Source organism: Pteropus medius, unplaced genomic scaffold, assembly GCF_902729225.1.
Source record: "Pteropus medius unplaced genomic scaffold, Ma_sr-lr_union100, whole genome shotgun sequence".
NCBI lineage: Eukaryota > Metazoa > Chordata > Mammalia > Chiroptera > Pteropodidae > Pteropus > Pteropus medius.
The window spans coordinates 4,001,031-4,017,419 of NW_024344434.1; the positions used below are offsets into that span (position 1 = coordinate 4,001,031).

The following is a 16,389-nucleotide window of genomic DNA, read 5'->3' on the forward strand; positions in this document are numbered from 1 at the left end:
CAAATAACTGGGCAATTTTTAATACAATTGGTTCCGTAGTTTACACAACTTTTCTTTTTTAATTAAATTTATTAGGGTGACATTGATTAATAAAATTATGTAGGTTTCAAGTGTACAATTCAATAATATATTATCAGTATATTGCATTATGTGTTCACCACTCAAAGGCATTTGATTTTAATATTACTCTTAAATTCCACATAGAACTTTGATAATTTTCAGGACTATTTTGGTCTTATTTATTTGTCTTTTCCTGACTAGAATCACCACAAAACAACTTTAAAATCCATTTTAACATCTGAGATGAGGTCATGTTTATCTTTCTTGTGACATATATACACTCTAAATCTTGACTATTTCAATGTAGGTTTAATATCCTGATTAAATTCTAGTTAAACTGAAAAGAGGATTAAATATTGTGGAATAAAAATTGTCCATTATCTTTAAAAATTTCTTGAGTCACTTATGAAAACACATTTTTATTGGTCATAAACATAACTTACTTGTTCATGTTTTTATTTAATATCTTCCATCATCAGAGTAGTGTGATACTGAAGAGTGTGGATTGAGTGTGGATTGTTTGTCTGGCTAACTTATACAAACTTGAACAAGTGACATAACTGTTTGCCTCAGTTTCTTGATGATGTTAAGGAATCAATGATTTCTTTTTAAAGGATGGGAGGTTACTGGAGTTAACAAAAATAACATATTATGGGAAAGGGTTATGAGTCAAAAATATTTGAGAATAACTAACTTTTTTAAGGTCTGATAATGTTTTGAAATTTAACTACAACTGATTAAAATAAGTGTTCTACAGCATGGCATAAACTGAAGGTCAAATATTATATGTACATAATATTATATGTATTATATGTATATATTATATATAATATATATTATATGTATATATGATATTACACATGATATTATGTATATATATGATATTACATATATTATATGTATATAGCATTATATATTATATGTATATATGACATTACATATGATATTATATGTATATAGTATATAGTATTATATGATATTATATGATATTATATGTATATAATATCAAAGATTTGGCATGAAGACCAAAAATCACTCTTAATGCATTAGTGAAGATAAATGATATTCAACAGTAGTTGTAGAAGAAGAAAAATGGGAAAGAAAGAGCAAAGATCTTCAAAAGACAACTCCAAAGATTTCATAGTAACTGTTTTCTGAAGTTTTATGTAAAAGTCCACTTCAAAATAGCTGGATATATAGATATGTATATATGTCTATATATATTCACATCTATCTATCTATCTGTCTATCATCTATCTATCTATCTATCTATCTATCTATCTATCTACCATCTATCATCTATCTATATGAATTTCTGATAGATGTCCCATGGCAATTCAATGAAGAAAGAAAGGATAATCAAACTTTTCAGTAAATGGTGCTAGGATAATTGGATATTCATATGCAAAACAATAAATTTTTATCTATCTTTTGCAGCATGCATGAAAATTAACCAAAAATAATCAGAGTTCTCAATGTAAAACCTAAAGTTTCTGGAAGAAAACAATACTAGAGAAAATCTTTGTGACTTTGGTTATGCAAAATTTCTTAGCCAAAAGCACCATAAATAAATAAAAAACTGAATTGGATTTCATCAAAATTAAGAATGTCCGATTTAAAAAAAAAATAACTTATTTCAAAATGAAAAGGTCAGCCATGGACTAGAATAAAAATATTTGCAAATTACATATGATAAAAGGCTTTTTGTGTCCAAAATAAATAAAAAACTCATACTTCAACAAAACTTGCACCCCCTTAAAAATGGGGAAATACGTGAACAAGCATTCATTCAAAGATATATGGATAGCAATTAAGCCCATGAAACCATTTTCAAGGAAATTTCATGAGGAAAATTCAAATACCACTACACATTATTAGAATGGCAAAATAATAATAGCGCTTGGAAGTTTCAAATAATTCTGGTGGGACTGTCAAACAGTACTTTAGAAGATAGTTTCGCAGGTTTTTATAAAGTTACCATATGATTCAACAGTTTTCACTCTTAAGTATTTATCAAAGTGAAATGTAAATCTATGTTATAGAAAAATCTGTGTCCATATATATACCAGTTTTTTAGGTAATCATCAACAACTTGAAATCACCAACATGTCCTTAAACTGGGGAATGAATAAATTGTGATATATCAATCCAATTAAATATTGTTTGCAAGAAGAGGGAACAAATCACTGATATATACAACATACATGAATCTCAACATATTCTGTAAAGAAACCATATTTACAACGCTAAATACTGTATGATTCCATTTATATGACATTCTAAAAAATGCAAAATTATGGAGATAGAAAGCAAATCAGTAGTTGCCATGGATTACAATTAAAGAGCAGGGTTGACTACAAAGTGACGTGGATACATTTTTTGTGATGGCACTATTCTATATCTTAATTGTAGTGATGGTTCCATGACTATGTGTACTTGTTAAAACTTGCAGACCTGTACACTAAAAAGGAAATTTTTTTCTTGTATTTAAATCATACCTTAATATAAAAAAAATATGTTACTTGTCATCTGAGATAAAGCCAGATTCATAAGATGAATAAAGGAATAGAAAGATATTTTAAGAAAACTCTCAATCCATTAAGACACTACCAAGCATAATTTCCTGTATTTAAGTTGTCTTAAAATATGTTGCAAGATATGATTTCGCAAATGAATGGAAATCTGGCTTTTAACTTTACCATATTTTTATAAATCTAAGATGTACATTTTTTCACATTTTAACATTTCTGAAAATGAGATGACTGAAAAAAATGGAACATCATAATTTAATTGCTTCCTGGAACACAAAATAATGGTGCACCATTCAATTGATGAGTTCGGATTGGATGAAATATAGTAATTATTCTACTTTAGCAAACAAGTTGTGATGAAGGGAAATAGATATGTCTTTGTCAAAAGCGTTAAAAGCTAAAATGCTGTGACCATTGTACTTTTCTGTGCTTTATCTCATAAGAGGCTACTAATTATCTAGTGGCGACTACTGAATGGAAAGGACACAATCAATATGGGAATGAGATTTTTAGTATATCACTCTTTTAATGCATGGTTCCAGAGAATTGTAAGCTAAAAATAAAAGTTCCTAGGTGCTTAGGTCAGGGCGGTCAATAGAACATTTTTCATGAACATGAGAATGTTCGACCTGCTGTGGCCACAAGTGACCTGTCACTATAGAGTACTTGAAATGGGTTAGTGAAACTGAGGAACATGTAATTTTATTCAATATTAATTCAAATTTAAATGGCCACATGTAATTAATGGTCTTGTATGGGACAGCATAGTCTTAGACATTGGGTTTGATCAGATTTAGGATTAGGGCGAAAGGACCAAGCAGTTGGTGGCCCTACTACACAGTTTTGAAAATATCAGTGCTGCTTTGGTCTCTATGGTTTTGCATCATCAACCTATTTGAGATCAGAGAGAAATAATAATTAAGAAGATGATTAGCTCACGAGGCAGTTAGGCCAGCAATAAGATTACCAATCATTTCTCTTTTCTCACATCCTTCTGACAAGCTTATAGGTTTTTCGTGAAATTAAGCATTCCCTTCTTAGAAGAGAAATCTCTACTAGTTCCAATTTTCTTTTTTCTTTTTTTCTCAGAGTGGTAGTAGGAAGAATAACAAAATTGGGAAATACAGATTAAGCATTATCATTAGTTATATTTTTTAAATACACAACAACTGATAGTGAGAATAATAGGATTTGGGAACTTAACCCAGATCTGTACTGAAATTAAACAGAGGTTAAAATCCTCTTTGCTGATGAACCAAAATTTTGTAATTAGTAACTGACAATATTTTATAGCATTTTTGATTATACTAGTTTGTCATTTTCCAGTACATTTTTGTGTTTTATACATTACATTCTTTGGGATAAATGTTTTATAAATTAAAAAATGTTTTCAGTATAAAATAATTACTAAATTCAGATTATTTCCAAAGTATCTTAACACCTTTAAACTGTAAGAAGTACATAGTAATTTGAATCCCAGTAAGACTGAATAACCTATCAAAATCAGCTTAAATGTCTTATTTTTGTACCGTCACTGGCATACCACATGCATGGATATTAATATACACATATCTGTGTTATATGTAGATATATTAGGGCTATTTCATAGGGATGTTCAACTTGTGCTCTACACAAAACAACACAACTGAGAGGACAAGAGAGGAAAGTCAATCTATATCGTGGCTATGCTGTGGCACAGAGCTGTGCTCAATCAGAGGAGAAAACATATTTTTCAACACACAACTCGCTGAGCTCTGGGTAAACTGTCTGTCCATGGATGAAAGTGCTCAGAAAGGACTGTATCGTGCTCTTTTTGTATATATTTATGCCTCCATTATTTAAATAAAGTTTTAAGAAAAGCTCTATCTGAATTCTTTATTACAAGTAACAGAACTGGATTTTAGCTAATTAAACCTAAAAGGTGTATATTAAAAAGATATTAATGCTCTTCCCGTAAGTGACCTGCAGTGACCTCTGAAATAGTTCATTATTCACTTGATCCAGAAAAACCCATAAAATCATGCAAATCAAGAGGTTCAAATCTTGTCTACGGCCATGCCACCCTGAACAAACCCGATCCCGTCTGATCTCGGAAGCTAAGCAGGGTCTGGCCTGGTTAATATTTGGATGGGAGACCACCTAGGAAGACCAGGTGCTGTAGGCATAAAAAAATAATAATTAAAAAATAAAGGATTGTAAACTGACAAAGTCTTTGCAATCTGTGAGGTCAACCAAAGGTTGCCTCACCTATAAAAAAAAAGAAAATCTTCATGCTCACTCTAAGAACACTCGTGAAACTGCCCAGGCCATCAAGGGTAAGCATATCCGAAAAGTCACCAAGTATCTGAAAGGTGTCACTTTACAGAGGCAATGTGTGCCATTCTATTGTTACAATGGTGGAGCTGGCAGGTGTGCCCAGGTCAAAGAGTGAGGTTGGATTGCAGGATCAGAGGCCCAAAAAGAATGCTGCATTTTTGCTGCACATGCTTAAAATAGAGACTAATGCTGAACTTAAGGGTTTAGATGTGGACTCTGGGCATTGAGCACATCCAGGTGAACAAAGTTCCCAAAATGCAGCACAGAACTTACAAAGCTCATGGGAGGATTAACCCCTACATGAGCTCTCCTAGCCACACTGAGATGATCCTCACTGAAAAAGAGCAGATCGTTCCTAAACCAGAAGAGGAAATTGCGTAGAAGAAAAAGACATCCCAAAAGAAACTGAAGAAACAAAAACGTATGGCCCAGGAGTAAATTCAGCATCAAACAAATGTTAATAAAAGTTTTTAAAAAAAGAGGTATTAAAGGTATTAGAGATCACACAGAATAGTTGGGAGGACTAAGGAACCCAAGGTAGGAGCTAAATTTCTAGGAATGTTGGCTGAAACAACGCCATAAAACTGGCTGGTAAAAAAACAAACAAATAAACAACAAAAAACATTGCTACTGCATGAAGCCTAATAGAAAACTTGCACCTCTTTCACCCCACAAAAGCCATTTCAGTGCTAGGAACAGGACTTATAAGCCCTGAGGCCAGTGAAAACCAGACATCTCTGAGACCATCAACATAGCAAAACTTAGAGACATCACAGAGAGCCTTCTCCTTCATACTGATCAATTCCAACCTAAAATTTAGTTGATTGGTAGTTTAGATTACATGTCTCCATCCTAATTCTAGATTTCCACGTTAAGAACATGGAAATATGGGAACTATAGAAAGGCTAATCAAAAGATGATGGGGAGCCAATTGAATTATGTTATCTGGTACAAAACCACTTAGGAAAGTTGGTTGAAATAAAACATTTCATGAAAAAAAAAATAAAGTTAGAGTTTATAGTCAATGGATCATTAACTGCAGACTTATTTTTCATTATGATTATTCTTGACTTTCTTATGATGACACAGAAAACTCCTGAATTTTAAGAATGTGTCAGAACTCATCTTGGCTCAATAAAATTGGTCTATAAATGTGGTACAAAAACAACATTATGCATAGGGTATGCTTTATTAATTTTACATAAATGTGAAAACTCTCATAATTAAAACAAAGCAAAATAGAGAACAAAAACATACAATGTAACTATAAAAATAAAATTAGGAAAAGATATACAAGCAAACAGAGAAAATGAAAGGAAAACATAAAAGCAAGAATTATAATAGGAACTAGGATCAAATTTCAATTAGGCTATTGGACTTTAAATAGATTGAAGAGTTGTCTTCCAAAGAATTTAGATTATATAAACAAGCAATCAGACTTATTAGGCTCCAAATACTCTATTTTCAATAAAGTAATCCCCGTCTCCCATGGATATTTGTATAATAAAATTTTGGAGCCAGAAATAACATTAAAACTTATTTAGCCTATGCCTTTTATTTTATAACCAAATATTTATTATTTATTTTACAATGACTAGAGAAATAGTCACAGAAATTTGAAAAGCATGGCAAGCATCTCAAAAGCAATTCATCTTGACTGTGCTAAACATTGGGAAGTTGGAAGGAAAAGAAGGCACGATTACCATAGTTTTTGTGGTCAAGAACTCTGTAATGTAGATATGAATGTGAAAAACAGACATTTGGAGTAGATAATGATATAAGAAACATAGAATTAAATGATAAAGTGAAAGGTACTGATTCAGAGGAAAATGAGGTTAATGTAGACTACAGAAAGTAGAGAGGGCCTCATGGAACTCTTGGTCCAGTACTACCTCCAAATAGGAAAGAAATCTAACTCTGGGTGGTGAACACACAATGCAATGTGACATACTGTTGAATTGTACACTTGAAAATTATTGTATTCTGTTGATGAATGCCACCCCAATCATTTTTAATAAAAATAAAATAAAATAAAATAAAATAAAATAAAATAAAATAAAATAAAATAATAAATATACTCCTGATTTCCCCTTGAACAATTTTCTCTCTTTGAGATAGCTTTCTCTTTGGTCTGATTCTTTCCTTATAGTTTTGAACAATTCATCATGAAATCTTATGGTTTTTGTTTTTTTTTGTTTCCTCACTTCATTTTTATCCTTGGTGGTACCTTGAACGTTTCAATATGTATTGCTCTAGTTTTGATTTCTCTTATAACATTATTTTTTGACACTTAGATATATTAATGAAATTTTCCCTACAGATTTTTTTAAATAGCTAGTATTTATAAAATGTCTACTTTGCCAAATACCATATTAATCTGGCAACCATGATTAGAGCTCTCTCTATATTATCAGAGTTGGTTCTCAAAAACTCCAAGAGATGGGCAAAATCATCACCATTTTATGAGGTTATATAATTTGTCCATGTTTATCTAGCAAGTAGAAATCTAGATTTTCTGTTTCTAAAGCTGATGTGCTTTCTCCCCAAACCGGTACAACCTAAATTTCAATCTAGCTTAGAGGCATTGGAGCCACCCAACAATCGGCACATTGTCAAATTTACCAGGTATTCTTTTAACAGTTCCTTGACTTCTCAAATTTCTCAAATTTCAAAGAGACATTCTTGTAAGAGCAAGAAAAAATCTCCTGAATGTAATAGTCCTGTTTTAACTCTTCTTTATGTAACAAGTTTTCTGAAAATACAGTGTGCTCTTATCTTCCACTGGTACCACTAGTTGAACTGGCTTCATGGACATGTGATTGGGCCTCATACACAGAAAGGCCCAGTGCTTGGATTTTACTATCTTAAAAATTTCAACAATTAGATCTTTGAACTTATGTCTTATAATTGAAGTCTGTTGGTACAGGGAGCATGCATGTCTGCCACTGCTTGCATCTCATTCATATACTGTAGTATTTATAATGCCCCTTAAGCATTAAATTCTGGTTAGCCCATAATGTATGGGAGTTCAGAGATACTCAAATTGAGTACAACGTTAAGTGTGTCATGCCTACATTGAGTAAGCAGAGATGCTGATAGCCATAAGAGGCCATGTTCTGTGTTTGAACCAGAACTTATTTGAATTAAAAAATAAAAAATGAATGACCAAGAAACCATATCATAATATTTTTTCTTGTGTTATCTTTCTGTATTAGTCAACCACTTGTGCTGAAAATGTTGTCATCGAAGGAAAAGGAAAAAAGTGAAACATAATTCCTTTTTCTTTAAGTCCTGTCGTATTCATCATTAAGCCAAAGGTGGATTGTCAGCAGAATACATGCATGTAAAAAAAGTAACATAAAAACAGCTAAATTAATTTTGTATAGCATTTCCATTACCCAGTAAGAAAGAAATGCATATGTATGTAGAAGCTAAGAAATGTGAATTGTCTAACTTCAGCAGTTCTACATATGAAAGAAAAACTCTTGTATTTTCATTTTAAATGAAAATGAACATTGGCATTGCATGATATAAGTGTAAATGCTAAAATACACACTAATAATTAAATTTTATTTTTTCTTTAGTGAGAATGGCATTAAGTAGTAAATAAATTATCATCATCATCATCACCATCATCCAACACGATGAAAAGTTGAGAGGCACACCATGGAAGAAAATGTGTTATATAGTTTAGTATCTTTAACAGCACTTTCTTATTGCTTCTTGAATAATTTATCTCACATTTTCATACTGCCTTGGGCCCCACGATGTATGTAACTGGTCTGTTTACCATTCTGAAAGTTAGATTTTTTTAGTATTAATTACTCTGGTGTATTTCTCACATCATATTTTTTTTCAGGCATTTATTTAATTAAGTTCCATTTGATATTATGTGAACAGAAAATCAGGTTCAGTGTCAAAACATTTGCAACAATAAAAAACCTAACTTTCAGGAATGATCATGCTATCTACTGAAATGTTTTTTCAACCGTCCAATTGTTCCTGTCAACTGATGATGACTTAAAAGGACAAAGTCACTACCTCTAAATTCTCAGAATTACAGTCAGACTGGTAAAGAGGTAAAAACATAAGAATTGGAATCCAGAGGCCAAGAACTAATGTTGGCTTTTGCACTCACTCGCCATTTAACCTTTGGCAAAATACTCAAATATGCTGAGCCTCAGTTTCTCATTGTGTAAAGGGAGGGGTTTCAATGAGATAATCTTCAAGTAGTTTCCAGTTATAAATTGGAAATTGTATATGGAAAAATCCCAGACACAGACTGTTATATAGCAGGGTTTCAATAAATGAAAGCTATTATAAAATTCTAGAATAACCTATTTCTTGAATTAGCCTCCAATGTCATGAATGTATATCCTTAGATGGCATAATGATTAATCCATCTGTGGATTGCTGTGTGAATACAAACTGGGGATATTAGAAATGATGACATACAAAAAAATAAATAAGTTCTTAAAATGACTCATTGCTTTTAGCACTTAGAATATGGTTAATTAATTAAAAGTCAAAACAGAAAGACATTTGCCTAGGGCTGGTAGAACTGATAAATAAAAACTGAGGAATTCTTCCTTGTAACAGTTACTGACTGAATTTTTTACATCAAACAGGCAGACTCAATATCTTTGGAAATTTCTCTCTATAGCAGACATATAAAAACCTATCTTATTATTATAATTATTACAAAGACCATTATCTTATACCTACATGTATGCTATGGAAATACTGTCCAAATGTCAAATCTATAGTCATTTGGGAAAAAAGTGGCTAAATCAAAACACTGACTTGTGGCTAGATCAATACAAATGATGCAAATTTTATTTCTTCTCATATTTGAATGCAGCTTTAGGGCCTTGGCTGAACTGCAGCTTCTTACAGATACATATTAAAGTGGACTTTATTTTCATTTTGAAGCTAATTGGAAATAGATTTAATCTTAAATTACGTTTACAAATCACTTTCAATTTAGAAAAAAAAAGCACTTTGTGGGAGGTGAGATGCGAATTTGGTCAGGAAAAGAGTTCTGATCTCAAGTTTGCTAAAGACTCATTGTACAATCTGGGATAATTATCCTATCTGGTCTTTGCAATTATGTAGTTTCTTTTTAAATGGGAGGTTGGGAAACTTTCTTTCACATTTAATATTCTCAGATACTTTCATTTAGTCTGTGATTCCACATAGGGAGATTAGTAATGATTTTTTTCAGTGCCTTTAGACTATCCCATATTATAGAGAAAAGAATATTTTTTATAATTCAAAAACAAAAAAAATCTTCTAAATTAACAGTAATCTGCCTCCTTCAGTTATCTTTAAGATTCAGTTCCTACAGTTCTAATAGATTTGTGGCACTCAAGTTAACTGACAAGGTCATAGCTTTGCAAACATCACATTTATTTGATTCAATCAGCATCAATTACTCCCTGGTGATTGATAACAACTAGTGCCTACCATGAGTCATAATTTATAGATGATATTAACACTCTGGGGAGTGAAATACAGCAAGTCATAACTAATGTTTGCTGCCAAACTAAAATGAATGCAAGAAGAAAGAGATGTTAAGACATCTAATTCATCCTTAAGAAAAAAGGTTGTCAAGTAGACCTAAACATGTTAGGGAAAGAGATTGGGGGAGAGAAAAGACAAGTGAATGGGTCAAACCTAAGAGCATTACACTGCATTAACAAAAAGATAGTGATGGGCTGGTGGGAAGGAAGTCTGTAGAGTGCACATCAATTAATCATTAATTATGCTCATTTTAAGCAACTATAGTTGGCCTTTTCAGATTGCTGTTACATTTTACAGGATAGAGATGTATTGTTAGCATTTGGATATGTACTCCTAAACACAGCACAGCAATTCAAGATAAGTGAATTCTTTCCAAAGAGAACAGTTTATGCAATTTATCTTGAAAGACTAATATGTCATTGTCACATAAATGTCATTAGTTTTACTATCTTGGGAAAATACAACAATTTAGATATCACATATAATGATGTTTTTTTCAACTGGTTTGATTTCAGTTCATTTTAAATTTCCTCTTTATAACATTCTATGTTATCTGAATTTTTAATATAAACATTTCTAATGCTAAAAAAAAGTTTTTTTTGGAAATATTGAAATAAAAACTTAATGAAGAATGAAACCCTAAGTAGAATTTATAATTTTCCTTTCTCATATCCAAGATTTATCTTTCTCCTTTTTCAGGCAAAGATGCAAGATGAGAAGAAAGCAAATTTTTTTTTTAGATCTTCAGAATGTAAAATATTAGTACTCCAAAGATACTTCAGCCTCCAGTTTTTCATTTCCCCCAGAATTAAAAAAAAAAAAAGACTAACCTCCAAATTTTAAATTTGAACCTAAGTAAAAGTATTTCAAAATATGAACAATATCTTGCAATGTGTCATTGTCTTATTTTCTCAGTTAATTAACACCTAATGTCCAAGGCTTACTCTTTTTCAGTCTTCTTTCCCAGTCTTCTGGAAACTTATCTGTCTTAAATACAAAGCTAATTCTCTGCTTAGAATCAATTCAGTGTTGAGCAATTATGTGATTAACCTCTTAATAATTTATATATTTATTAAGTTTCTTTTGTTATTGATTTAAGTAAATTATAAGAATTGTTCATTTGAAAATAAATGATCCATTGGTAGAAAAAGACAAAGATCCATTTGACTTCATAATTTATATTTATGTACCTGAACCAATCACTCAATAGAACCATCCAGAAGGAAACAGGACAAAGTAGACAAGACGCAAAAGAATATAATCAATGAGCAAAGTATACATTGTGACTTTCAGAGTCTAAATTTATATAATTTAATTTTTATATTATTCAATGAGAAAAATTTCTAAAAGACTTGGTAAATTCTAAATCAAAAAATAATATTGTGATATATATATACACTATTCATAAGTGCTTTTTAACATATAACACACTGAGAATACATATGATAGAGGTTGTTGCTATTCTTTTTCTTTAAATCTGAACCCAAAAGTCTCGATTATAACTTGCAAGGGTGCTTGTTTGACCAAACACAGTTAGAGACATTTAAAGAAATTATGTATTTGGGACACTGTAAACATTACAAAAAGGCAATATACACTTTCATATAAAGTGCTTCAAAGTCTAAGTTTCAATCTACCTCAATCTCCAATTGATGCATTTATAGAATAACTAAAGGGTGAAATTACCAAATAAATAAATAGATAGATAGAAAGATAGATAAATGAATGAATGAATGAATGAATGAATGAATGAATAAGTAAATAAATTTTTCTCCGAGTATCTACTTGGAGGAAAAATTTACAAAGAAATCCTGAGAAAGACAAGGGAACCTAGAGAATAAATGTAAAATTTTTAAAAATTAGAAAAGTCCAAATTAGATTAGATTTCCATGAAGAAATCTAATCTAAAAGACAAAGTTGTGGGAATTAACATCATCAGATAGCTTTCTCTGTCCTGGTAATTACTCTAAGGAGTCTATCAACTACTTCATCTTGTCCATATTAACATTTATTGTACTTCCTTTGCCCTCCACTATCTTAATGATGACATTAGGATTGAAAGATATTGATTGGTCTATAAACAAGAAAGACCATTATCCTGACTCTTAATGGGCAACCATACAAGAGATTCATTTAAAAGAATGTAGGAAAAAGCATATGGTGTTTCCTTATGAAAAGATTATTTAAAGCAATTTTTTTAATTTTCATGCTTTCCATGACTAATTCAAGAACAACCCCCATCCCAAAATAATGACTTATAGACTGTTTTGTTTACTTAGATAATCATTGCCAATTTGGTGCATTCTTGATATTTCTATAGTTATATCCTTCAGTACTTCTCTTTTCAAAAAATTTCTCCAAATAATAATTAAGAAAAATAATTACATTTTGTGTATACATCTATTGACATTATAGTAGAGGGGAATTTTAATACGATATTATCTCTCTTAATTTTTAAAATAGCAAAGGAAATTTGCTTTGATTTATTATTTTTACTATTGGGTTTATAGCCTTCATTTGGATGTATTTAGACTTTATTTTTTAAATATTTGTTTATATTAATAAAATGTTATAAAGTGCTTATGATGAACTTAATATTGTGCAGGTCATGGCTGTGAGGGAAGCAGGCTGGGTGGAGCTCATTTCTAGATTTAATGAAACCAAATCAAGTATACTAATGTGCAAATAACTCTAATATAATTAGATACAATATAAAGAGAATATATTGGGGGACTTTACAAGTTTTTAATTTTTATTATTAACAAAAGAGTTCTTAGAAAAATCTATGTGAGTAATTTGCTGAGTGGATTTGGTATCCAGGTTGAATTTAAATCGTTCTTATTAAGTGTGTGACCTTAAACAAGTCATTCGATCTCTCTATGCTGTAATTTCCACAACAATAAACTGTGAATAACAGAACCTAGGTTTTTTGTAAGAATTAAAAGAAATAATGCAGTTAAAGCATTCTCTACAGTGCTTGGTTAGAAATAATCAATGAATGAGAACTAAATTACCATCACTCCCTTCTTCCCCATGATATTATCCTTCCCATTATTGTCATTATCAACATAACTTGCCTTTCAAGAAATAGTGTTCATCAGCTGGAGAAAAGGAAATGGAGCCATCTATGCAAGAGAAGTATAAGTAGTTAACTGTCAATGGAATTTAAAGTATATAGGGGAAACAGTAGCAGGAAATGAGAATGAAATGAAAATCAAGGCAAATTGTTAGGAGCATTTATGGAATAAAAAAGAGTTTGAATTTCATTTAGGCAGTGTGGTTTTCCCAAATCATTTTAAGCATGTGAATGACAATTAGATTTATAGTCTGAGAAGCAAACTACTGGTTCTAATGAAGATGGATTGAAATAGGTTACAATAAGAGAAGCTAGAGTTTGATATCCCTTTTTTGTAGTCATTATTTGTTATAAGAATACTTCTTAAACTATGTTTTTCAACTTGTATTATAGAGATTCTACTTCATTTTGTCCAACTCTCTGATTCCTAAAGTCTATTCCTATGCCATAATTACTTCAAATACTTGAGATAAGTAGATATACCTTTGTTATAATTTCCCTTGCTCTGCTTTTCCTATATTGTCTTCTTTAAGTGCCCTGTCATTGGGTTAAAAATTAATCTGGGCATGTGTGTGAGGGTGTTTGTGGAAGAGATTAACATTTGAATCAATAGACTCAGTAAATGCTGCAATGAACATCAGAGTGCATATATCTTTATGGATAAAGAGTTTCAAATTTTTAGGATAGATACCCAGAAGAGGGATTGCTGAGTCATATGATAATTCTATTCTTAGTTTTTTGAGAAACCCTCATGCTGTTTTCAATAGCAGCTATTCCAATTTATATTTCCACCAGCAGTGTATGAGGGTTCCTTTTTCCTCACAGCCTCTCCAACACTTTTTATTACCTGTTTTGCTGATAACAGCCATTCTTACAGGTATGAGATGGTATCTCATTGTGGTTTTGATTTGCATTTCCCCAATAGCTAGTGAAGTTGAGCATCTTTTCATATGTCTGCTGGCCATTTGTATGCCTTCCTGGAAGAAGTTTTTATTCAGATCTTCTGCTCATTTTTTAATTGGATTTTTTGTTTTTTTTGTTGTTGAGTTGTATAAATTCTTTATGTATTTTAAATATTGGCTCCTTATTGGAGGCACTGTTTACAAATAGGTTGCCTCTTTGTTTTGTGTTGACCTAAAGAGATTTGATTTTGGGTGGTGAACACACAATGCATAATATACAGATGATATATTATTGAATTGTACACTTGAAACCTATATGATTTTATTAATCAATGTCTTTCCAATACATTTAATTAAAAAATAGAAATGAAAAAAAAAATAGATGGAGTAAAGCAGATTACCCTTCTTAATGTGGGTAGACCTCATCCAATATACCGAAGACATGAAAGAACAAAAGGCAGAATAAGAAAAAATTTAATATCTCTGCCTGACTATCTCAAAGCTGGAACATTGATCGGTCTTCTGTTTTTGGACTCAGGCTAGGACTAGAACTGACTCTCCTGATACTCAAGCATTTGAACTAGAACTGAAACTATTCTATTGGCTTTCCTGGGTCTTCGTTTGCTGGTTGCAGATGGACTTCTCACTATCCATAGTTGAATGGTCCAATTTTTTTTTTATAATGGATCTTCCTCTCTTTCTTTCCATATATATGTATAAATACATGAATAATATGTGACTAATAGAAATAAACAATATATGTTTCAGTTATTGGCTGCCCAATATATGTCAAGTCCTGTGCTATACATTTCATTTATCAAATAATTCATAATTTATTTGGTTCTCAATTTTATCATCTTTAAAATAAGTACAATAATTGTACATAAATAATTTATCGAGTTAATTTGTATAAAGCATTTAGAAGAGTGCCCAGCATGCACTATGCACTCCATTAATATTAGCTTTTTTTTTTTTTTTTTACTATTATCCCCATAAAACTTCACCTCTGAAGAAGGGAAAACCAGGCCTTGAAGAGAAAAATTAACAATGTCCAACATCACACATGAAGTCAATTTTTGAGGTCCAGAATTGAACCCCAAACTCACATATGTCTAAGTCTTAGGGCATGCTCTTAACCTATAAATATTGACTTGACATGCTTCAGAGAGACTTTGAGCAAGGAAAATTAATGTTTATAGCTAGAGAGATCCTAAAATTTAATTCAGTTTGACTCTGATAGCTCCAAGAATTTAATATAGCATTATTTGTTGGGAGAAAGATGGAAAATTTGTGAAACTTCAAAAAGCCATTCAACCATGGAAGCTCTCTGCTCATTCTCATTACAGTAAAATTTTCAGCATAAGTGGAGACTAGAGAATATGGATAAAAGAATGCACCATTTCTCACTTTTTCCAAACCATACATAGTATGATCAAAATTGATGTAGTAAGTAAATACCTCTTTCCTCTGACTGTCAGTATTGCATTAACCCACCAATCATCATCATATTCATATTTTTATCTTGTTATATGTGTGAAACCTTTTGGCCTCTAAGATAGCCATTCTTAAAAATTAGTCAGTTCTCCTCTCTCTTTTGAATTCTATGACTTGAAAATAAAAATTACATTTATTCTTCTAATTGCTTAATAAAAATTATTAACTTTCTAGTTGAGTGAACCATTTTAGAAGATAACTAAGGGAGGAAATGGAAAAGAGGAAACAGAAGAAATGAAAGGTTATGTTCTCAAAGAGCTTTTAATGTGACACCCTACCTTGATTTTCAGGATCATTAATTTTCTTCCAACTTACCAACTAGAAAGATTAATTTACATGTCTAATTCTATTATACAAATAGGGTTGGGTAAAACAGTTTTGTATTGTTGTCTTGTTTGTTTTGTTTTTTATATACAGAAATGTGCAGTTTCCATTCATCCCTTCTCTCAAAAAAGAAAAGTTTTAGCCTTTGAAGAGTGCTAAAACT

General features: G+C 31.1%; 1 protein-coding gene and 2 pseudogenes across 6 annotated transcripts in view; 2 read left to right on the plus strand and 1 right to left on the minus strand.

The window, feature by feature from the left end:
- DPP10 (dipeptidyl peptidase like 10) overlaps positions 1–16,389 on the minus strand; it is a 457,935-nt gene that overhangs the window by 138,295 nt on the left and 303,251 nt on the right. The window lies entirely within an intron of this gene.
- LOC120610379 (60S ribosomal protein L17-like) lies at positions 3,206–5,345 on the plus strand (annotated as a pseudogene).
- LOC120610390 (uncharacterized) lies at positions 4,637–4,755 on the plus strand (annotated as a pseudogene).